Raw genomic sequence first — 24,068 nt, 5'->3', positions numbered from 1 at the left:
AACACCCCACACACATCCCAAAAGTCCTTTTTCAATGACAGAGTACTTTCTGTCTGTTTCACTCAACGTCCTAGAGGCAAATGCCACACACCATTCATCTTTGCCACATTTCTGATACAAAACTCCCCCTAATCCATACTCACTAGCATCCACAGTAACAACACATACAAAATGGCTTCAATGTTGGAGCATTGGCAATTTCATGCTTAATAATCTGGAACGCAGACTCTTGTTTCTCCCCCCATTGAAATTCAACTTGCTGTCTAGTTAGCTCTCTTAAGGGTTCCATTTTAGTCGCAAAACCCTTAATGAACTTACTGTAGTACTCACATAAGCCATTGAAAGATAAACGTTTTTCTCTGTTATCAGGACATGGAGCCTTAACAATTGCTTCTAGAAGAGACTTTTTGGGAACAACACCATCTCCCGATAGAGTATGCCCCAAATACTCTACAGACTCTCGAAACATTTTGCACTTATTATCTTTGAGAGTGAGGCCATGTAATTCCAGACGTTTGCATACTTCTATTACATGTTCCTTATGAGAAACATCATTGGGAGAAAACACAAGAATATCGTCTTGAAAGCACCTGACAAAACCTTGAAGATCTTTAAAAATATGATGCATTGTGCGTTGAAATACAGATGCCGCAGAGGCTAGCCCAAATGGCATCCTTTTATACTGCTAAAGACCCTCAGGTGTAAGAAAGGCAGTTAATTGTTTGGATTCCTCAGCAAACACAATTTGGTGATATGCTGAACGCAAATCAAATGTGGAAAAAATATTTGCCCCTTCCAACATGCATACCACCTCGTTTATGTTTGGCAAGGGATGACAATCCACAATGAGATTGGGATTGAAGGCTCTCAAATCCACACATAATCTCAGGCTTTGATCCGACTTGCGAGCCAAAACAATGGGCGAAACTCATTCTGAGGACTCAATTTCCTCAATAATATCTTCATCTATGAGACCTTTCAACAACGCTTTAAGATCTTCCCTGACATTAATAGGAACATTCTCTAGTTTCTATCTGACAGGAACAGTTCCATCTCTAAGTTTAATCTTGTGTTGAAAGTTATGTAATTTCCCTAAATTTTTAGAAAATACTTTAGGAAAAGAATTGACAATTTCATGAATGTACTCACCAGCATTAATTGTACTACTGACTGTTTGATTGTGATCCAGCTCATCATTTACAACAACAACAGGGTCAGATTTCCTAGGATTGAGACTTATTTTAAGACGCCACTGGTCTCTCCACCCAAGCACATTCACACCTTTAATTACTACATAGATTTTCACAAATGCAACATGACCTCTAACATGCATTTCAACACCCAAATAACCATCCATCTCAATAATCGATCCATCAAATGCTTTGGCAATTATATCTGATTTCTTAAGATCTTTAAGTGTAGCTATACCTTCAAATGCTTCATTGAAATATTCCCTAGTAATTATGGTCCAAGGTGACCCTGAATCTGCCATTAATTTGTGAGAAATTCCAAGGACTTGTACATGGCACTCAGGTTGCTTAAGAGAAAATTGAGAGTTATTTTCCCAAGAACCAGTTATGGATACAACTATTCCTCTTTCACAAACATCCTCATCACAACTTGCACTGTTTTCATATTCTTCCCCATTGTTTACATATGAAACTCTACTTCTACTGCCATTCCCTGTGGACAAATTGCCTCCCATATTGGTTTTACATACATTACTAAAATGTCCACGTCTACCGCATTTTTTACATTCCTTCCCAATGGCTGGACACCTAGAAAAAGAAGCAGCATGGTTAGTTCTACTCCATCTGAAACAGTGAAAATCCTTGTATTTTTTTTTTGAAGTTCCATTGAGAATTGTTATTACGTTGTATATTGTTGGTAGTAGAAGTATTAGGAACAGAATCTGTCTTTACAGCACAAACTTCATCAGTTTTATCCTTCGATTTATTATCTAGAGATTTCATCCATGGATCTGACTGTTTCATAGCTTTTGCTGTAACAATAACATCCTTTAAATCTGGGTCACCCATAATCCACAATTGTTCTTGTATCTTTTTACTTTTGGTATGGACTATAATTTGATCTTTGATCATCTCCTCAGTTATAGGACCAAAGTTACAATTTGTAGAAAGATAACGTAAACCAGTCAGAAAATCATCAAATGTTTCAGACTCTTCTTGAGCCCTTGTATAAAAATGTTATCGATTTAAAGCAACACTAAACGTAGGTTTGAATCTAGCTTCCAAACGAACCATGGCTTCTTAAAAAACATTTCTGTCTCCTCCTCCCTCATGTAGTGGAAGAGTTCTGAAAATAACTTGTCCTTCAGAACCCAATGAATGTAGAAGAATATTTTTTTTCCTTTCCGCTGAAAATCTATCGCTATCAATTGCTTGGAATTAAGTTAGAAACTCCTCTTTCCAGCGATTCCATGGAATAGGAGGTTCTCCTTTATTTTGCAAAAATTTAGATGGTGGATCAAACTGCGTTTTTGAAAATAAATGTGCTTGTACTTCTTATTTTATATATAAATAGAGGCACAAAGAAATGGAATCAACAAAAATAGTCCAAATATCCAATGAAAATGGTAAAAACTGAGAATTATAATGAAGGAGAAATAAATACATGAACATTAAATAAAAAAAAAATATATAAAAAAAATTGGTCAAACCTCAACCAAAGTGTAGCCACAGCAATCCAAGTTCCATAGTTCAAATACCTTTAACACTCGTCAGCCGATAAAATGTAACCCGATTAAATTGGCTCTCTACGTATGCGTGATTACTCAGCACACTAAGTGCACCATAGAAACAGGAAGCAAGAGTGTCTACGTGACAATAGACATCAGAGTCTAGAGTGTCAAAGAAGATGCAGGGTAAAGCGCAAGGCTCAACGCTCATTAAAACTTCAAGAGCGCGAGGCTGCAGCAGGTCGAAAGTAAACAAAGCGCGTTCAATGAGGAGGAAAAGCGCGAGTTGCAGTTTTCAAAATAGCCACATAAGCGATCCAAAATAACCAACAAGGCAGAAAGAACTTCGAAATGTGGCTAAAAAATCAATCGCTATGGAAAGGTTGACAACAAGCACAATAAAACTGTTCATGAAATAAGAATTAAAAAAAATAAAACTTCTCTCCTTGAATATTTCTGAATAAATAAGAAATACTTGCAGTATCAAAAAGGGTCCAGAAAGTAAAAGAATGAATCCAGAAGCAAGTTATTTTGAAGAAAATTCCTTTGTAGCCAAGTAAATCTTGCGTAGGTTCATGTTTCCTGGTCGCTCCTGTGTTCCATATGTAGCAGACCAGGAAAATCGTCACCAATTTTGTAGTAATTCAATCCAAATCCAGTTTTAAAAAAGAGGATTTATTCAGGAGAACACAGTACAGCAACTGCTCAGTTAAGCAGGTCCATGAAGTCTGTTGCATGGAACACAGAATCCCCTTAACCATGGCAACAGATCACTCATCAGCTTTAAGTATAAACCTCTAATATGATTACATTAAAGATACAGTATGAATTACTGCTATGCGCAATATAATGAAACTGCAACAGAAAGCCTTTTCTGCCCCTTTGGCTCTGAACAGGAGTACAGCAAACTAGTCAAATCACTCTGGTGGTCTTGGGACCGATATAGATTTAGTCCTTGTACCCTGGCAGAAGGCAGCAGGTTAGCAGGGCAAAGGGCAGTAATCCAGCAGGACAGCAGTCTTCCAGAGCATCAGTCAAGTATAGTAGCTGTCCTTCCAGCAGCACAGCAGTCCTTCTTCCATAGGTCCAGAAGTGTACTGAAAAGTGGGAATAAAAGTCTTATATTTATACAATGGTGCTCTTCTTCTGGGAGGTGGGAGAAGCTTCTGGAAAGGTTCTTTGAAGTACAAGGAATTTCCTGCCTTCCCTGCCCTGGCTTCAACCTGACAATGTGGGATCGATAGGCCCTTTTTGTGAAGGCAGAGCACAGGCTAGTCAGTTGCAAGTGAGGCTGTGCTCATCTCTGCCCCACCCCCCATCCTGCCAGAAGTTGGCCCATTCCAGCACAACTAATCCCTCTACTGTAAAAACACCAACATTCTAAAAGTGGTATTTTCAAAATTGTAATGAAAAATCTGACTTTACCAATAAAGAGGGTTTATCATTACAATTTCATAGATACCAAACATAGAGTGAGAAAGAAACTCCTCACAAAGATGTGCGCTCAATCACACATGGAACCGATTGTTCCTTTAAATTTCACAACTGATTGTAATCCAAAACATCATTCAACTTTATTGATGATTTAAGCGTTCACGGAGACGCTCTGTTCCTTGTCTTCAAACCCCTGAGGAAGGGTCCTTTTTCTTTGACCCGAAATGCATTGGGTGTTGTTGGAAGATTGAGAAATGAATTAAAAGATGAAAATACTATAAGATGAATGCAATGAATATCAGAAAGATGACAATAAACGCTTAAATCATCAAAAAAGTTGAATGATGTTTTGGATTACAATCAGTTGTGAAATTTAAAGGAACAATCAGTTCCATGTGTGATTGAGTGCACATATTTGTGAGGAGTTTCTTTCTCACTCTACGTTACTGTTGTTTCAAGGCACAGATTGATGACGTGCAACAGATGTAGCGCCAACCAGAGCGTTTGAACAAATCCTTAAGTATAACGTTTAACGAGTGCAGAGGGATAACACAGATTTATAGATACAAAACATGGCATAGTTATCTGCTCCCAATTGAAAATTGCAGCTTATTAAATGAAATAAAGGATTGCCAGTGTTATTATATGAGCAGGGTAGGTCTCACAGTAGTGAAAAACTAATTTAGGAGTTTTTCACTACCTGGACTTGTAAACCTTAATGTACATGTCCAACCTTTTAATTACACAGCACCCTGCCCTATGGGCTACCTAGGGTCTACTTTAGGGGTGACATATGAAATAAAAGGGAAGTTTAAGGCTTAGCAAAAGTGGCTTAAATGCCAGTTGACATAGCAGTTTAAAACTTCATTCAAGGATGCAATGGCAGGCCTGGAATATGCGTTCAGGTGTGTTAAAACTGGGACTCCTGGTTGGCTAAGGTATGCACCCAGGCCAGCTGAAAGAACCACTCTAATCATGGAAAGCTAGATACACACTAAGGGGCTTATTTACAAGACCCTTGCAACACCCATATGTCACTTTTTCCCATGTCAAAAGTGATGCACCGGCAGCACAAGGGGCTTGTTTATAAGCCCCTAAAATATAACCTGTGTGAAGCCTCTGGTGTCTTGGCACAGAGCAGGACAAATTCTCAACAAAAATTCCGCAGCCACGCAGTCAAAATGTACCACGTAACCACTGGATTATTATTCCAAACAATTCTATCATTTATTTTTAAAGTTTTTCAATTTTCAAACAAAAGCACAAACAAAATGACCATCAGAACAGTGGGTTTTCATATGCACAGTATCTACAAACATACAATATATACAATATTTACAACAATCGAATTAAGCGACACACATAGTGAGACACCAAAACAAATAAGCGTATATTGATTCAACTCAATTGTGATTATATACAGTGCATTAAAAAATATGAGAATAAACAAAGAACCAGTCCTTAAAGTGATGAGACCAAGGGACAGGCGGGATTAAGGTGGAGAAAGGTGCCTGCCTGTCTACCATAACCTGTGGTCAAGTCTTTTTTAGGGGTTGCACTGCTAGGGTCCGGCACACTCAAACTTGTTGTGTCCTAGCGGCACCCTTTAGGATTACCACAGGGTGGAAGTGTCGACGCGTTTAGAACCCGGATGTTATGGGTTCTCTTCAGGACAGGGACTGGGGACAGTGGATCTGAAAAAACATACGGAGTAGGTGTCAATTATCTGTCTCATGATACTGTAGAAGTCTACTCTGGCTCCAAAGAAAAAGAGGGGAGAATAATTACCTGCACAAGGCCACAGACGTTGCCGTAGTGTAGGTTAGTCGCAAAAGATATTCAAGGCTGAAAAAACATGTACACAAATATATATATATATACACTTAGCACGATCAGTTGCATCTAGGGTAGTTAACACTGCAATGGATTGGCGTGAAGCCTTTACGGAAGTGCATCGTACCTGTTATTTTCACACTGTTCAACTGAAAGCGTGGTTTCCGCGACGCGGAACACACTCAGGGCTGATGGACCACTATCTTTTTTCAGCGCGGATGGTAGTAACTAAAAAATAGTAAAACAGGATTGCACACATAAATTGTAGGTCACTGGTTGCTAAGATTGTCCGTTTACACAAGAACACGAGTGCGGTCAAGCCGTCAACAGTGAGGAGCTTCCTACCTGAACTCCAAACATGCAGCGCGTTAAGCGGCGCCCAATGCAGGCCAGCCAGCGGTATCGATTTCACCGTGTCTCGCTACAAGGGAAGGACACAATCTGCGCATTAGTCTCCTGGTCGAAAAGCCAGAGAAACTCATCGTGTATGAAGTTGCTTTTAAATCGCGCCGTCCACTTACTCGTTTGGAATGAATCAATCTCACTTCCTCGCGGAGTTCAGTCTAAGGGTAGCTCGCGGTTCCTTCTAGTGGTATTTAGGACTGCCGGGTCGGAAGATTAGTGGGAGTGGCTAGTGGGGCTCCTATGGAATGCTGGAGATTGTAGTTCAAGTGACCCATGATCACAGGGAAACCCGGGAACGCATCACTTCTTCTAGCGTTTTTCATACAATACAGAGTCCACATCACGAGGAATACAATCTTATGTATCAACAATAGCAACATTTTTCATACAAAGTCCACATCGCGAGGAATACAGTCTTATGTTTCAAAAATAGCAACATTACTGTTGGGCACCGCAAATGTGGGACATGTTCCGTTTGTGATCTCACAATAGAAGGCTCATTGTTCACTGATGGTAATAAATTCTGACGCCACAATGAACATATGAATTGTAAGACCAAATACACGGTGTATGCCATACAATGCCCGTGTAAGAAGCTGTACATCGGGAAAACCACGCAGGAGGTCCGGCAAAGAATCATTCAACACCGGTCAAGGATCAACAATAAAAATATGACAGCACCTTTGGTCCCGCATTTCTTGCAACAAAAACATTCAAGTCTTGACATCAGATGGACTGTCCTAGCGGTCATCAGGGGTGGTACGGGTGACCCTGATCTTCGCCTTTCCCAGAAGGAGGCTTACCTTATACTGAAATTTGATACATCGAACTCCGGTCTGAATGAAATGTCTGAGACCGCTAGTCTGTGAATTCCTTCAGATCTGCGAAGTTGAGGTTGGCTGTGCTGCTGTTTTTGAATTGAATTGAATTGAAATTGCACTTGTATAGCGCCATCTACCCGGAGGCCTCGTAGCGCTTATGACTAAAGCTAGCTTAGCACAGGCTCGGGCAGATTAGCGGGATGTGGCAAACAAGTGGGTTTTCAGGGCTTTTCTGAAGGAAAGATGATCGGTGGTTCCTCGAAGGGAAAGGGGGAGGGTGTTCCAAAACTTGGCAGCAGTGTATGAAAAGGAACGGCCTCCCCAACGGGCTTTCCTCACTCTGATAGAGGAGGCCAGCTGGAGGGTACTAGAACGGAGGGAACGTGAGGGAACATAGGGGGTGATCAGGGGTTGCAGAATTGCAGGACCAAGATGGTGGAAGGCTTTATGTAGAGTACACATAGCTTTAAATTGTACTCTGGCGGCTATGGGGAGCCAGTGAAGTTCCACGATGGCGGTCCTTGCTGACTCCCAGCGAGGGAGATTGTAGAGCAGACGGGCCGCACTGTTCTGGGTGACTTGAAGTTTCTGAATGACATAGGAAGGGGCTCCCATATAGAGGACATTACCATAGTCCAGGCGGGATAGTATAAGGGCCTGGACTAGAATCCTCCTGGCCTGGAATGGGAGCAGAGGGAGCACCTTCCGTAGCATCCTCATCAAGCCAAAACAGGTGGCTGCGGTCTTTGTGGCTTGGGCTGAGAAGTTCAATGCGGTGTCCAACCAAACCCCCAGGCTTTTTATTTGGGGTTTGGGAGCAGGAGGCGGGCCCAGACATGGAGGCCAGATGGATGAAAAGACAGAGGGCGAGGGGTTGCCCAATAAGATGACATCTGTCTTCTCCCCGTTAAGTTTTAAACGGGAGGATTGCATCCATCTGGCAACAGCCTCTAGACAGGGACCTAGGGTGTTGGACGATACCTCTGAGTGGTCCAAAGAGACCACCAGTTGGGTATCGTCCGCGTAGGTGACAATACGCACACCGAAGGGCTGGACAATCCTGTCTAGAGGTTCCATGTAGGCATTAAACAGGGTGGGGCTCAGGGAGGAGCCCTGAGGAACCCCACACCTAAGAGGATGTTTGGGTGACACCGCCTCGCCCTCAAAGACCTGAAAGAAACGGTCAGCCAGAAAGGATGTCAGCCAGTCCAGCGCCGGGCCCGACACGCCCATGTCTGCCAGACGTTGTAATAGCATGACATGGTTCACCGTGTCGAACGCGGCGCTGAGGTCTAACAGGATGATTGCCACTTTGCCGCCCCGGTCCAGCACTGCTCTAGCTTCCTCAGTTACGGCCAGAAGGGCTGTTTCGGTCCCATGTAGGGGCTTTCTTATGAATTTTAATCCTATTTGTGTTATTACATTATGAGTGCCCCACACGATCATAGAACCGGATTTGGGATAATATAGCTGCCTTTGCTGTTTGTAAATATGTGCCTGTCACGCTGTCAATTTGTGTTCATGTGCTCTTGTCCAACCATGCAATAGGGGTATTGTCGAAACATCTAACTACAATTCCTGTTGTGCATATGCTGCCTTGTATGAAAAACGCTGTATGATCACATATCAGGGTATGGCATCACAGAGTAGTCTCCACTGTGGGTGGTCCTTTGCATTATGTTGAAAATTAGGGCTATGAGCTGGTTCAAACAAGTAATGTTGCTATTTTTGAAACATAAGACTGTATTCCTCGCGATGTGGACTTTGTATGAAAAATGTTGCTATTGTTGATACATAAGATTGTATTCCTCGTGATGTGGACTCTGTATTGTATGAAAAACGCTAGAAGAAGTGATGCGTTCCCGGGTTTCCCTGTGATCATGGGTCACTCGAACTACAATCTCCAGCATTCCATAGGAGCCCCACTAGCCACTCCCACTAATCTTCCGACCCGGCAGTCCTAAATACCACTAGAAGGAACCGCGAGCTACCCTTAGACTGAACTCCGCGAGGAAGTGAGATTGATTCATTCCAAACGAGTAAGTGGACGGCGCGATTTAAAAGCAACTTCATACGCGATGAGTTTCTCTGGCTTTTCGACCAGGAGACTAATGCGCAGATTGTGTCCTTCCCTTGTAGCGAGACACAGTGAAATCGATACCGCTGGCTGGCCTGCATTGGGCGCCGCTTAACGCGCTGCATGTTTGGAGTTCAGGTAGGAAGCTCCTCACTGTTGACGGCTTGACCGCACTCGTGTTCTTGTGTAAACGGACAATCTTAGCAACCAGTGACCTACAATTTATGTGTGCAATCCTGTTTTATTATTTTTTAGTTACTACCATCCGCGCTGAAAAAAGATAGTGGTCCATCACCCCTGAGTGTGTTCCGCGTCGCGGAAACCACGCTTTCAGTTGAACAGTGTGAAAATAACAGGTACGATGCACTTCCGTAAAGGCTTCACGCCAATCCATTGCAGTGTTAACTACCCTAGATGCAACTGATCGTGCTAAGTGTATATATATATATATTTGTGTACATGTTTTTTCAGCCTTGAATATCTTTTGCGACTAACCTACACTACGGCAACGTCTGTGGCCTTGTGCAGGTAATTATTCTCCCCTCTTTTTCTTTGGAGCCAGAGTAGACTTCTACAGTATCATGAGACAGATAATTGACACCTACTCCGTATGTTTTTTCAGATCCACTGTCCCCAGTCCCTGTCCTGAAGAGAACCCATAACATCCGGGTTTGAAACGCGTCGACACTTCCACCCTGTGGTAATCCTAAAGGGTGCTGCTAGGACACAACAAGTTTGAGTGTGCCGGACCCTAGCAGTGCAACCCCTAAAAAAGACTTGACCACAGGTTATGGTAGACAGGCAGGCACCTTTCTCCACCTTAATCCCGCCTGTCCCTTGGTCTCATCACTTTAAGGACTGGTTCTTTGTTTATTCTCATATTTTTTAATGCACTGTATATAATCACAATTGAGTTGAATCAATATACGCTTATTTGTTTTGGTGTCTCACTATGTGTGTCGCTTAATTCGATTGTTGTAAATATTGTATATATTGTATGTTTGTAGATACTGTGCATATGAAAACCCACTGTTCTGATGGTCATTTTGTTTGTGCTTTTGTTTGAAAATTGAAAAACTTTAAAAATAAATGGTAGAATTGTTTGGAATAATAATCCAGTGGTTACGTGGTACATTTTGACTGCGTGGCTGCGGAATTTTTGTTGAGAATTTGTCCTGTCCAGCCAACTGTTTCTGTTTTTCCCATTGTTGAGATCCGGGCTGGGTAGATGTAGGATCCAAAACCTCCATTGTTTCACTGTTTGGCACAGAGCAGTCAGGCTTCTCTAAAGAGGCAATTTTTAAAGTATTTGTGTATCACACACACACACAGTAACACAATGAATACACCACAAAGAAGTCTTCACATAGGTTTAGAAAAATAGATTATTAAATTCTATAAAGAACAAGACCAATATGACAAACATCCAATGAGTAGAAGTCAAGATATACATTTTGAAAGATTAAATGCAAAAACAGTGCTTAGAAGTCCCTAGTGGTCAAAAAGCCACCTGAGGTCATGAGGAACCGGTGCAAATCCAAAGTTCAGGCTGACTGTGATGGAGGGCAGGCCAGCTACAGGACCCCTGCAGGGTCCGCTGAGAAAGTACCTTGGATGGAGCAAAGTGTTGACGCTGAGGGCATGATGCATCCATCTTTTCTATGCATTTGGGTCACAACGTCGTCATCAAGCTTTGCTGAAGTGAAGGCAATGCGTTGTCATCGAGCCACACAGAGCATCTTCACTGGGTGACGTAGGCTGTAGAGCCACTGTCATCGAACAGCCTCTGCTTTGGCGTTGAAGGGAGATGCGTAGTTTCGGATCAGCGCAGTGGTGACAATGCATCTATTTTGTGGCAAAACAGCTGCAGAATCTACTTCTGAGGCCTAAAACTTGGAAAGGGCACCTCAGGCAAGGGTAAGATTTACAGAAAGAATAGTCCAGCGGCACCAGCAGCATTTCTGTAAGTCTTTTGTGTCCTTTAGGCTTCATAAAACAAGAAGCAAGCCCTTGTAGATCACTTTGCGGGAATGCAGAGTCCAGCTCCCCTCAGCAGAGTCTTGGAGCAGTAGGCAGCAGGACAACAAGCACAAAAGCAGTTCTTCCAAAAAGGCATTCCAGTCGAGTCCTTTAAGCAGCACAGCAGGCCAGAGGTTCACTTCAAGATTTAGAAGTGTCTGATTTTAGGGGGTCAGAGACCCAGTAATTATTATTTCCAAAAGTGACTTTGACATGGGGTAGGACTTCAAAGCAGCTCTTTGAAGTGCATAAGTATCCCTTTCAACCCAGTCCTGTCTGGCAATCTATCTGTCCTTTGTGTGGAGAGAGGACACGCCTATTCAAGTGAAGTGTTAGCCCCTCCCTTCCATCCTGCCCAGGTACTGCCATCAGAATGCAGATGTATATATATGGGTACTCAGACACACCAATCCTGCCTGTGTCGTGGCTGTCTAAAGAGAATGCACAAAGTGTAGCTGTCACCCACTCCCAATGTGCATTGGAGATAGGCTGTCAAGTACACAGAGTTATAAGCAAAAACAGTAGTGTTAAATCCAACTACACCAGTAAGGAGGATTTGTAATTACCATTACATAGACATGAAACATGAAAAATGAAAAAGCTACTCCTCTCTAATCAGGAATTAGAGCTTGAAAGTGTTTTCAGGAATTTCCAATGCTTACCTATGAGAGGAGTATGCCTCACAACACTTAAAAGTTAAATAGGCTGTTTGTCACTACCAGGACATGCAAAACATAAAAGTACATTTGTACTGACATAGCATCCTGCCATTAGGACCATCAAGGGCCTTCCTTAGTGGTGACCAATATTTAATGAAAGGGAAATGTAGGTCTTGCAAATTAGTTTTGAAATGTCGAGTCGAAGTGGCAGTAACTGCACACACAGCCCCTGCAGTAGCAGGCATGAGACTGGTTTTAAAGGCTAATCCTGTGGGTGGCACAATCAGTGCTACAGGCCTGCATTCTGTCCATCAACTGTGTTTTTTGCAATTTTCACCCCGAGTGGGCTGGGTATGCTCAGACGTGAGTCCCAGGCTCTCCACACCACTGGAGTCAAGCTATCCAGGCTGAATGAAGGCTGATAGCCAGAAACCGATCCTTGGATGCTTGATTCCGGTCTGGGAAAGACATGGCTTGGTAGTTCGGACTGGACTGTACCCATGAGGCACAGGGTCAGAGCTGATTTCCATATAGCCAGTGTCTAACCCAGGGTGGTGTGGAGTGCAAAAAAAGGATGGATTCAGGCCCAGATCCTTGTACTGGGGTGAATGTATGTCATTGTTCTACATTCTGTCCATCAACTGTGTTTTTTGAAATTTTCACCCCGAGTGGGCTGGGTATGCTCAGACGTGAGTCCCAGGCTCTCCACACCACTGGAGTCAAGCTATCCAGGCTGAATGAAGGCTGATAGCCAGAAACCGGTCCTTAGATGCTTGATTCCGGTCTGGGAAAGACATGGCTTGGTAGTTCGGACTGGACTGTTCCCATTAGGCACAGGGTCAGAGCTGATTTGCATATAGCCAGTGTCTAACCCAGGGTGGTGTGGAGTGCAAAAAAACTATGGATTTAGGCCCAGATCCTTGTACTGGGGTGAATGTATGACATTGTTCTACATTCTGTCCATCAACTGTGTTTTTGCAACAGGCCCACTAACAGCATTTAATTTACAGGCCCTGAATTTATGGTACGCCAATTTACAAGGGACTTCCAAGTAAATTAAATATGACAAACAGATATAAACCAATGATACCATGTTTAGAGGAGAGAGCGCATGAACTTTAGCACTGGTCAGCAGTGGTAAAGTGAACAGAGTCATACAGACAACAAGAAGAAGGTCATAAAAAGAAGAGGAGGAAGGCAAAAAGTTTGGGGTGACCCTTCAGAGAGGGTGAGTTTCCAAGAAGGTGCTACTTTAGTGGGTGGCACAAAAAGTGCTGCAGGCCCACTGGTAGCATTTTATGTACAGGCCCTGTGTAAAAGTAAATTAAATATGGCAATTAGGTGTATGACAATCAAACCATGTTTAGGGGAGGGGGCATGGCGTTGCCGAGCTGCAGTATGGCCACCTTCTAGATGGGCTCTGCATGTCAGGCTAAAGTATCCTAAGATATCGCCATCCTTACTTGGAATCCACAGCCGCAAAATACTGGCAATAATTTTAAAATACCACCTGCTTTATTTGTGCAACTTTGCAGATGAGAAAGCGGGCCGGGTTTACAGTATCAGACCCGATGTGCTGTGGCCTGGCTTGAGGGGTAACTTAGCCACCGAGATTTTATGAGGATGGCGAAAAGAACCGGGTCCATTTCCTCTTCACACTGGGTTGTGGTGTTCCAGTGGACAGTGCTTGGGAGCCAGATCGCCGGCGGATGCGGGCTACTGGCCCCAGCGGTGGGTTGACTGTTGTGTGTGGGGTGGAGGCACCGGTACTGCTGCCTGGATCTGGAGAATACCGGGAAGTGGCAGCAAGATGCCGGAGCTTGGGTGAGAGAGCCCCCTGCCAGGCTAACTCTGACAGGCATATGCAAGTGAACCAGCAACATAGTGGTGTGCCAACTGCTGATCGACCGGCTTTCGGAGGGAACTGCAGCAGAACAGCGGAGCTGCTTGCTGTAGTGAGTACAGGCGTGGGTCGGGGTGCGTGGCCGTGCACGCTTGCCAACTGGACCCATGCCCCATTTGGTACCCGGTGGCTGCTGGGGCTGGGTTCAAGTTTGTGGGAAGTGTGCTTGGGCTCATGCTCTGCCGTACTCCGTCCGATCCCCTGGGCTAGAGTAGAGCTGTACACAAGAGTCTCCCCATGAGAGTAGTGGGCCTGCAAGCGGGCTTCTGTTCCCCTCCTGCGCTGTGTAAATAGTGTGGGGGATTGAAGTTAGGGGTGCGGGTGCTGCTCCTACTACACCTGCTCGGGGACCCACTCGCATGAAAGACCCCCCCCATGGCTCTACTGGTGCATGTTCCCCTTCAGCAACAGGCCTTGGTGCTCTTTGATTCTCCAGGGTGTGGAGTACCAACACCTGGGGCGTGGTACTAGCTCACAAACAACGACAGAGGTGGCACCCAGGTCACAGTAGTGCCTGATTGCACTGTATGGGCCCGCTGAGTCTGTAAATCCACATTGCCCTGTGCTGCTCTTGAGCCGCCTGGTACAATGGGTTAGACTGACCCCAGACAATCTAAACTCCCATTCGAAAACAAGCTCCAAAACCTGCACGACTGACGCATAGTGCTTGATATGCGCTCGAGCATTAAAACCATTGACAATAAGACAGATGTGCTTACCTCGAGCCTAGACAAGGTTAAGCGGGGGTAGACGCTCATGAAGTCCACCTAGATACCCTGGAGAACAGAATTTCAGACACCCAAGATTTCCAAGCTGAATCTAGGGTACAACTACTCAATATGAAAAAGGTACTGGAGGTAATTAAAGCAAAGAACGAGGGCTTGGAAGCGACCTCAAGGTGCAACTACCTCAGAATTATTGGTCTGCCAGAGTCTACCGCCATCCCAAAAATGGAACCATATATAGAAAACCTACTACACAACTGGTTGGGCCGGCACATTCTATGATCGTTGAATGTGACCACCGCTCACTGGGCCCCAGACCACCAGTGGGTACTGCACCACGTCCCATAATCACGAGCCTTCTGAATTATAGAGACAAAGACACGATTCTCAGAGCAGCCAGAGATAAAAGCCCTATAAACCACCAGGTGAACTCCCTCTCCTTTTTCCCAGATTACACTCCATCTGTGCAAGCCACATGTAGAGGAAGCGCACCGGCAAAATGCAACCTACAAAATTCCTCTTTTCCCTATGCCATGCTATGCTTGGCCAAGCTCAAACTAACACACGTAGGGCAATCGCATTTCTTCACTGACGTTAAGGCAGCCCTAAAGTACACCAAGCATGTCTGCACCAAAAAGTCACCTCCTCGCTCCTCCCAGCAAACTGAATCAGTACAGAACCTGAGCGAAAATGACTGACATGCTTATCCTGTTTTTGTGAGTTGCGCTACTAAGCCTTGTATGCAATTTTACATAGTATAACACTCCTGGTTGAAAGGACTGCCAAAGTCAGAGGTTATTTACTTCCTCTGGCTCTATAATGACACAAGTTTCACATCTGGTGGATTCCTTACAAACTGGTACAGCCTGGCCACCCTGCCACCAGGTGTCCCAAGCCCCACAGGGAGATCTCCCACTTGTTTTTGCTTTCTTGTAATAGGGGGACTGCGGGGATGGTGGGGGGTAACATGCCCACCAACCTAATTGGCACGTTGGTGTGGGTGGGCTAGAGTGTTCACAGCATTCTCAGACACACAGTTGTTAACTACACTGAATTTGCTTACGGTGGATCGCAACTTGTTTTATTCAATAGCCAAGTTAAAAACCTGTTTGAAATCCAAGGTTAGACTAGTAGAATCATCTGTCTGTTTTTTTGCTCCAATGTGCACTTTTTCTACACAAGTAACACACTATATAACATACCAGTTGTAACATGACTGAGGCTAAATTCCCTACCTGGAACATCAGAGGGCTTAATGATTTTAGAAAATCAAGATTAATGCACACATACTTAATCAGGCACTGCATAGATGTGTGTTTCCTGCCAGAGACTCCCTTGAAATGTGGCACAGACCCCAAACTCCACAACCGATACTGGGGAGAGATACACTCGGCCCCGTACTCCAATTATGCGAGAGGAGTTTCGGTGCTGATCAGGCGTGGGCAGGGCGGGTCAACTATTCACACGCAGATCGACCCATATAGGCGCTATGTTATTTTAAATGGTACACTAATGTCCACACAGGTTACCTTAGTGGCTATATATGTGGATTACCCACGATTTTTTCTCACCGTGTGGGCTAGGGTACTGGCAATGGGAGGCGACACGGTCATTTGGGGCGGGGATTTTAATGCAACGCTAAAAAATGAATGGGACAGGGTAGAGGCCACTCGCAGCTCACATACAAGGGCAGCTCAGCAACTAAACATCATTATACAGGACCACAGTCTTATTGATATCTGACGTAGCAGAAATCGAGAAGCCATGGAGGGCACATGCATCCCTTCACTTCACAGTGCCTGGTCCAGGATTATTGGCTTGTAGTATGTGACATTGCATCCTGGACCATAGACATGCTGCACCTGCTGCGCACGGTATCTGACCATGCCCGGTCATATTGCGTTGGGCGATACCACAAACATTGCCCCGCGTGTTCAGCTGGCACCACCTACCACACGTTCTTTTAGATGCTGCATTTAGAGAGGAGATCAGAATAGAAATCAGCCAGTTTGTTTCCACAAATAAAGGGTTGGTGGACTCTCTCTCCACCTTGTGGGAGACCTTTAAGGCAGTTATAAGAGGTGCATGTATCTCTAAGCAATCAGGGGTTTTGAAGTCTATAAGAGCAACATTATCAAATGCTGGAACATGACATTAGATCCACAGAACTGCTGTTCTATCAGTCAGGGGCATCCATACACCTTGCATCCTTACAGGAGAACATTTCAGAATTCGGGGTCGAGGCAGAGAGAGAGACCCGCTTCCTGTGGAAAAACAAGAGAGCACGCAGCTATGGCGAAGGCGACAGGCCGGGCAAAACTGTCGCTAATGCACTCAAACAACACACACTGGACGAAGATTTAACTCCCATCAGAGGACAACAAGCCACACATATACATCTCACCAGATTCTAGTCCTCATTATACTCGGCCACGCAAAGCGCACCTCACCCGGAGGTAGGTGCATATTTAGACTTCATTGAATTGCTTTGGCTCAGCGAAGCCCATAGGGCCTATCTAGACAAACCTTTTTTCAGTGGAAGACCTAACATAGGTCATATGTAGCTTGCCAGTTGAGAAGGACCCTGGCCTGCATGGGTTGACGACCTCAATTTATAAGACATATGCAGAAGAGCTGTTGCCCCAAATACTAGAAGTATACCAAGAATCGTTAGAGTATGGATCCCTGCCAACAACTATGCGGGAAGCAGTGATCTTCTCTCTACTAAAACCTGACAAGAAAATAAATATTTGTAACTCATACCGACCTCGCTCTTTAATTAACGTTGATGTAAAAATTCTCGCCAAACTGATTGCTAATAGGTTACAGCCACTCCTACCGCTTATAGCCAGGCCAGACCAGTCTGGATTTATTCCAGGCAGATCAACAGCCCATAATCTACGTACCTTTTTTGGCACTGTTCACCAGATCAATCCTCAATTGCGAGCCATTGCAGCATTTCTTGACGCCACCAAGGCATTCGACTCTCTGGAGTGGCCTTTCTTATTTACCATACTACCTAGGCTGGATTTAGTCCCAATTTCATCAAGCTTATCCAGTCCAATCCAAACAAGCTTTATTCAACAAATAGTCATAAAAGCATATTTACAATAAAAATGGCAAACACAGTTATAAACAATAAGCTTGTCCGGCCGATGGACAAATGCAAGTATTTTGTGAGCCAACAGTGATTCATGGTTTCCTGAAGCATTCTCCACTTTAACAGTGAATCAAGCCTAACACGGACATCTCATTTCCTAAAACAGAATATAATAGGATTCCTAAAAAACACTATACATAGGAATTCATACTACTAGGGAACACTGTGATGTAGGAATGGATATGGTTTTTAAAAAAACATTTAACCAGAGAAATATTTTAACACAATTTTACATACCCATTTTAACAAGAGTTACATTTCGACCTGATTATCCACATCCACCCTAGATATTTAGAGACTGCTAAAAATATAGGAGATGAGGAATTCGTACGCAGGATTCTTTCATCTGCCAAACTGCTTCTTGTCGCATGAGTTTACATATGGGCCTCAGTCATACCCTGAGAAGGGTTTCATAGGCTGGGCAGGCGAATAACATGTTCACAACTGATTCATAGCAGGCCAAGCAACTAGGACACTTGCATTCACATACTTTATTCCACCTTGATGTGAAGGACCTCAAGGACAGCATGCCCGCTCTCAGCTGAAAGTAGAGCTTCCTATCTAGTGGTTTTGTGACAGTGTCCCAGTATGGTTCATAACTCGGGGTGAGTTTGAATTTCAAAAATAATCCTGTTAGTGAGGATGCATCGCTGATACTAAGGGCATTGAGTGTAACCATCTCCCAGTACTTTTCTTTTACAACCTTCTTAGTGGGAAAACGAGCTGTAGTGGGTTCATCCCATTGCCTTGACATTCCAATTATAGCTAGGATTAGGTTAGGAATACGGTCGAGACTCTGCGATGGGCTTGGAGGGTCTAAGGAAACGTGTCAGGACCTCATTGCTATACGCACCCTCTAACCCACTTGCACATCATCCACTTTTCCCTTTTCTCCATGATAATAGCACCATAGCACATGCATGTATCATGGGCCTTCCACGCTAGGCGACCTATACCCACAGGATACATTCCTTGAGACGCCGAAAACCAAGAAGGTAATCCAATACCTATCCTGGAATTACTTCTATACTACCAGCTCAGAGTGGCTTGCAAAACACTGCACCCCTCCTTCCTATCATCTCCTGCTACCATGACACCACTAGAGCACTTACTAATCACCCCATCTCCTCTAAAAAAGGATCACCAGGCTATACAACCTCAAGCAGGCAAACACCCCATTTGTCACCTGAAGGCTCTGACCCAGTGGAAGACCTGAACGAACTGCCTATAAATGAACAATGCTAATTCTGTTGCGCCCAGCTTAGACACCTATCCCCAAACTACAGGTTGAGACTTATTCATTTTAAATTTATACATAGGGTGTATCGCACCCCCTTGCAATTACAAAAATTAGGGCTACGTCCAGACGCGAGATGCTGGAAATGCAAGCAAGATAATACAACATTTCTGCACGTTGCATGGGACTGCCCATCCATAGCCGGATTCTGGGGGCAGGTTTATGCAACTATACATGTGGTCACAGGGATATCCCTGGAATGCACGCTGCAGGTAGCCCTGCTAGGTTACATAGAAGAGGCCCTGCCTGAGAAACATCAACTCATAGCTATGATGTTACTACTTGCAAAACGTAGACTGGCCATACACTGGGGCACCCCTAGAACCCCACGAATAGATACTTTGGTGCAGGACATCGCGTATTGTTAAGAGCAACTAGCTGCATTCTGAGACCTTATGTCCTTGGCATCACGCCTGAAAGATATTTAGAAACCCTTCACGACCTGGCTTAGAGAAAAAGACGAGACAATCCCAGATGACTCAGCGCCAACCACAGACATATAATCGCCAGCATTGCCCCACTCGCCGACCTGATACACGCCATCTTATACACACTATTCTCCCATGGGTTGGTTAGCATACTCTGTAATATTTATGAGACTATAAATATTGACACTTTTTTGAATGTGTTAAAGGATTTGCCAATCAAAACTATAGGATTTAAAGGTCAACCTCCAGTCATTATATCCTATGGACTTGGTTTTTCAGACAATAAAACTAGGTCTCCCTGTTTTCAGTTTTTACTGATTTTTACAGATTAATTTAGACAGAAAATATTTATTTTCTTGTCAGTATTTATTTTTAAATGTGGATTAAAACGGAAATTGGGTTGCTTTTTGAATAATTGTAAATACTGTCTGCCATGACTGCCAGGTGATGTACAGATTGATATATAAGGGGTTTAAAAAAGAAAGGAATTTTAGTAAAGAGGCTTTTACAGCAGTAGATATGCACAAGGTTAATACTGAAATTTGCATATTTTCATAGAAGTGCACTGATTTATCGTCTGCGGGTGTAGACAGCACTGAAACATGGTGGACTTTTAAGCATGAGTGCATATTTATCAGTTAAATAAATGTGGAAATATACTAATTTCAGCTTCATTTTTCCACAGAACCCCAAATAAATATGAATAAATACATATAAAATTAGCGAAAAATAAAAATGGATAAATACAGACGGAAATGGCAAAAAAGAAAAAAGGCCATAAAACCGGGAGCCATAAATATAACATACATTAAACAGGAGCTGTAATAGTTAAAGTGATGTAACATGATCTTATTTTGTACTGGTCCACCAATAATCAATGTAGAGTTACAATCCTGTAAAGAAGCTGTGTGGTTTGATACTACACATTTGTTTGTACCATGTTTATGCCTGAATAAAACTTCAATCAATAAAAAATAAAAACATGTTTAGGGGAGCGAGCACAAGCACTTTAGCACTGGTTAGCAGTGGTAAAGTGCACAGCGTCCTGACATCAGCAAAAACGAATTTCAGCACCAAAATGGAGGTAAGTAGTCAAAAGGTTTTGGGAAGACCACCCTAAGGCTGACAGTTATAACCACATCTAAGCCTGCCATGGTGAAAATAGCTTTTAGGGCCTTGTCACTATACGTGCATGGTGACATTAATTTTTGTACATGTCCAACTTTTAAATTCCTCCGAAGACCCACAGTGTCTACTCCTCAGAGCACCACCCGCAAACCACTAGGCCACAAACTCTATTTGCAGTGATGGAAATGCTCAAGTAACAGAGAAGCAGTTACCTTGTGGATTCTCTCCATGAAAAAGAAAATAATTTTAACACATGCCTCACTCCAAAGATGGCACTCGCTCCTCATCAACGGAAGACTTTCGAGTGTGGATCTGCAAATGTTTAAACTGCTTAAGTATTACGGCTGCAGTTGTCGAGGACTATGAGAACGTTTCTGCTAAAATAGTGTATAATGCAAAACGTGAAGCAGCCCCATTGACCATTAGACAAAAATTATCAGATTTGCCTTTAGCACAAAGGCAGTGAAGTTGCCCACAATAACATCACAGGTCTATACTTGAATCAGAGGAGATACTTAAGTTTCTCGACATCCCAAACCTCAGCTAAAACCAAAAACAGAATAAGAATGATCTTATAGAGAGAAGAAGAGAAAACCATTCAGGAAAGGGCAGTGGCAGATACTTCACTGGAAATGTAAATCCCAATGCGAGGTATTGTTCTGTGGGGGTTACAAATCAACGGGTTGGAAAACACTGACCACAGCTGTTCCCAGTTATCACACCATCAAGGCATGGCAGATGCTCAGATAAATACACCAGGCAGAAACGAAGTGGCAGATTTACAAGCCCCGTACGCCACATTTGCGCCACCGTTGCATCACTTTTGTGACGCAGCGGCGGCGCAAAGCAAGCACCATACTGCGGGGTATTTACAACGTGAAATATCTAGGAAGATGTGTTACGTTGTAAAGCCCTGCGCCACATGTGTGCGTTCCGGCACAGGGGGGGCATTCTGGCGCAGGAACGCCTCCTAAAAGTGGCTGAGTGAAATCTACAAGATTTCACTCAGTCACTTTTACGGCCATGCTGCATCAAAACCCTGCGCCTGCTTGAAGCAGGCGTAAGGATTGACACAGCATGTTAGGCATAGGGGCACCCGAGCCTTGCTGGAGCTGCGTCACGCTTGCGACGCAACTCCAGCAATGCATCAACTTTACGGCAGCAGATGCGTAACGCATCTGTTTATTCTTGCCCCATGGTGGCACAAGAGGTGTCTGCCGTGACACAAAATAACTGGCACATCCCTGCTGATATGCAGGGATGCGCCAGTTATTGTAAATCTGTCCCGAAGTGACCAAGCAGACTACCCCGAGAGTGAATATTCTTCAGAAGTGGAACAAGCCAGTCAACTAACCCAAAATCTACCTGCAATAGGAAAGAGAAGGAATGAGTTTGCAACTCATTTTAAAAAGAAGAAAGTAGTCATAGTCACAAAGAAAAAGAACAAAAGATAAGACAAGACAAGACAAGTGCAACAATGCAACCGGACAAGTCAACAGAAATGACCATAGACCACAAGAATCATTAGCCCTTTTGGAAAACGACCCCAGACAATAAATGTAAATAGATAGAAGCTCTTGATGGGTGTGTAGAAGAACTATATCAGTATATTTTTAGGATTGAAGCTAATTAGACAGAAATGCCTAGTGCAAATTAAGTTGCTCTCCAATTGTAGGCACTGATAGCCCCAAAACAGCACAATAATAACTACAAGTTTGAAGAGCTTTGCTTTAAATCCTGAATGTGTTTGCCTGTTGCGAAGTGAGGGGCAATTAAGAGCCCTCCACTCTTAAATTTAGAACCACTAAATGTCCAGCAGTCACTTAGTAACTTTTATTAGAAGTGTGCTTGCATTTAAAAGAACAGAAAATTCTACATATTGGTACCACTAATTAACGTGGTTGACATGTTTTCACTGCACAACATGCACTATAGAAGTTCTTCGGCCATTCATTCATTCATTCCGAGAATTAACATGCAGAATAAGACCTAACAATAATGTTTTATTTAACAAAATAGGACTTTCCAACCATTAAACAGCAGGAGCATAGCCATTAATAGGGCAGCCGGTGGTGCCCATCAATATGTGAGGCACTGCACGTCTATTATAACAGTTTTTACTACTGATAGTAGAGTAAAGAAGCACATTTTCTTTGTTTCCACTAGGGTCCCTTGGCATCATTGATATGCCACTCACTACTAGCCATGGGGCTGTAGGGTGTCAGTGGGGATAAAGAATGAGGAGGGTCGCCCAACAGCTACTCAAGGGTTGCAGCAAAGGAAAGTGGTGTAGTTTCACGAGTTAGGTGAGCTATTTGTGTAAAAATAGAGGAAATAAAATAAGAAAAATACGTTTTGATGTTAGCGGGGGTTCCAATACAGAGAGGCAAGGCTGTCAAAAGAAAGTGGGTAGCGAAGCACAGTAGCAGATGGGCAAACAAATGCTGGATATGGGTAGATAATTAAGAATTACATATTGGATTGTGATGGGGCTATTGCACAGCTATAAGGAACGAAGGACAGTTATGCGGGTTCTCCGGGTGTCTAATACAGATATGAGGGAGACTCCGGTTCCCCACTGCTCCCAGAGACATTTAAACACTTGCTGCACAAGCCATGTGGCAAGCTCTAAATTATATTAAATAAAAGCCAGATTGGTAAAATGATCAAATTTGCACTTTCCAGTGGCACTTCTAAAATGTTGTGGGATATCAACCAATCACCCATGTAAAATAGTATTTTGGATGTAAGCACGCAATTGAAGCAAACCTGAAAGGCTGATTACTTGAGGGTCACTAAATCTGTCCCAAAGGTCAAAGGGACATCCATGAATCAATGCTTAGAAAAACTGTCTTCCTTGCTGTAACCCCACTCGCAGTTTCTCCATTAAGGCGCAGATGTTTTATGGTGTGCACACAACACATATTATTACAACTGCTCAGATAGAAAAAAAACGTAATTAAAAGGTTTGACGTCTCAGGAAACAAATAAGTTCAAATCGTTGCAAAATGTTGTTGCTGCGAGAATGCTGCTTCTAATGACAATATCGGCCGATAGAGTAAGCGGCCAGCAATGTTATCCTAACTCCATCCCCCGTGCCCCGCCTCTCTCCCCCCGCTGTTGTTGATGCAGCTGTAAACATCAAGTAAGGCAATGGAATATCTCAGGATTTCAGGCTCCCTTAAGGGTAATTTATCTGAGAGCTGCATTAAACTAATAGCTCCATAAAAAGACTATTGTGAGATGTAATTGGTCTGCGGGACTTTCCTATTAAAATAATACAAGGAGCGCCAGAGGCCATCTCCAAAGGTCAGGTGCGTTTGTGTTGCCTCAGCTGAATGCGGGTCGGAGTTCCCGCTTATAGGGGAGTTAATCAAAGCCGCAGCACACTTCTGACATCATCAGCGAGTGCAAATGGAATATTCAAAAGCTGTTCCGGGGTGAGAGATGAACCGGACCGGTTGTTGCCTTTTGCATTTAA

This window comes from Lissotriton helveticus, chromosome 5_1 (genome assembly GCF_964261635.1).
Source record: "Lissotriton helveticus chromosome 5_1, aLisHel1.1, whole genome shotgun sequence".
NCBI classification, from domain to species: Eukaryota; Metazoa; Chordata; class Amphibia; order Caudata; family Salamandridae; genus Lissotriton; species Lissotriton helveticus.
The sequence above is the reverse complement of the archived record's forward strand: the minus strand, read 5'-3'. Positions refer to the sequence as shown.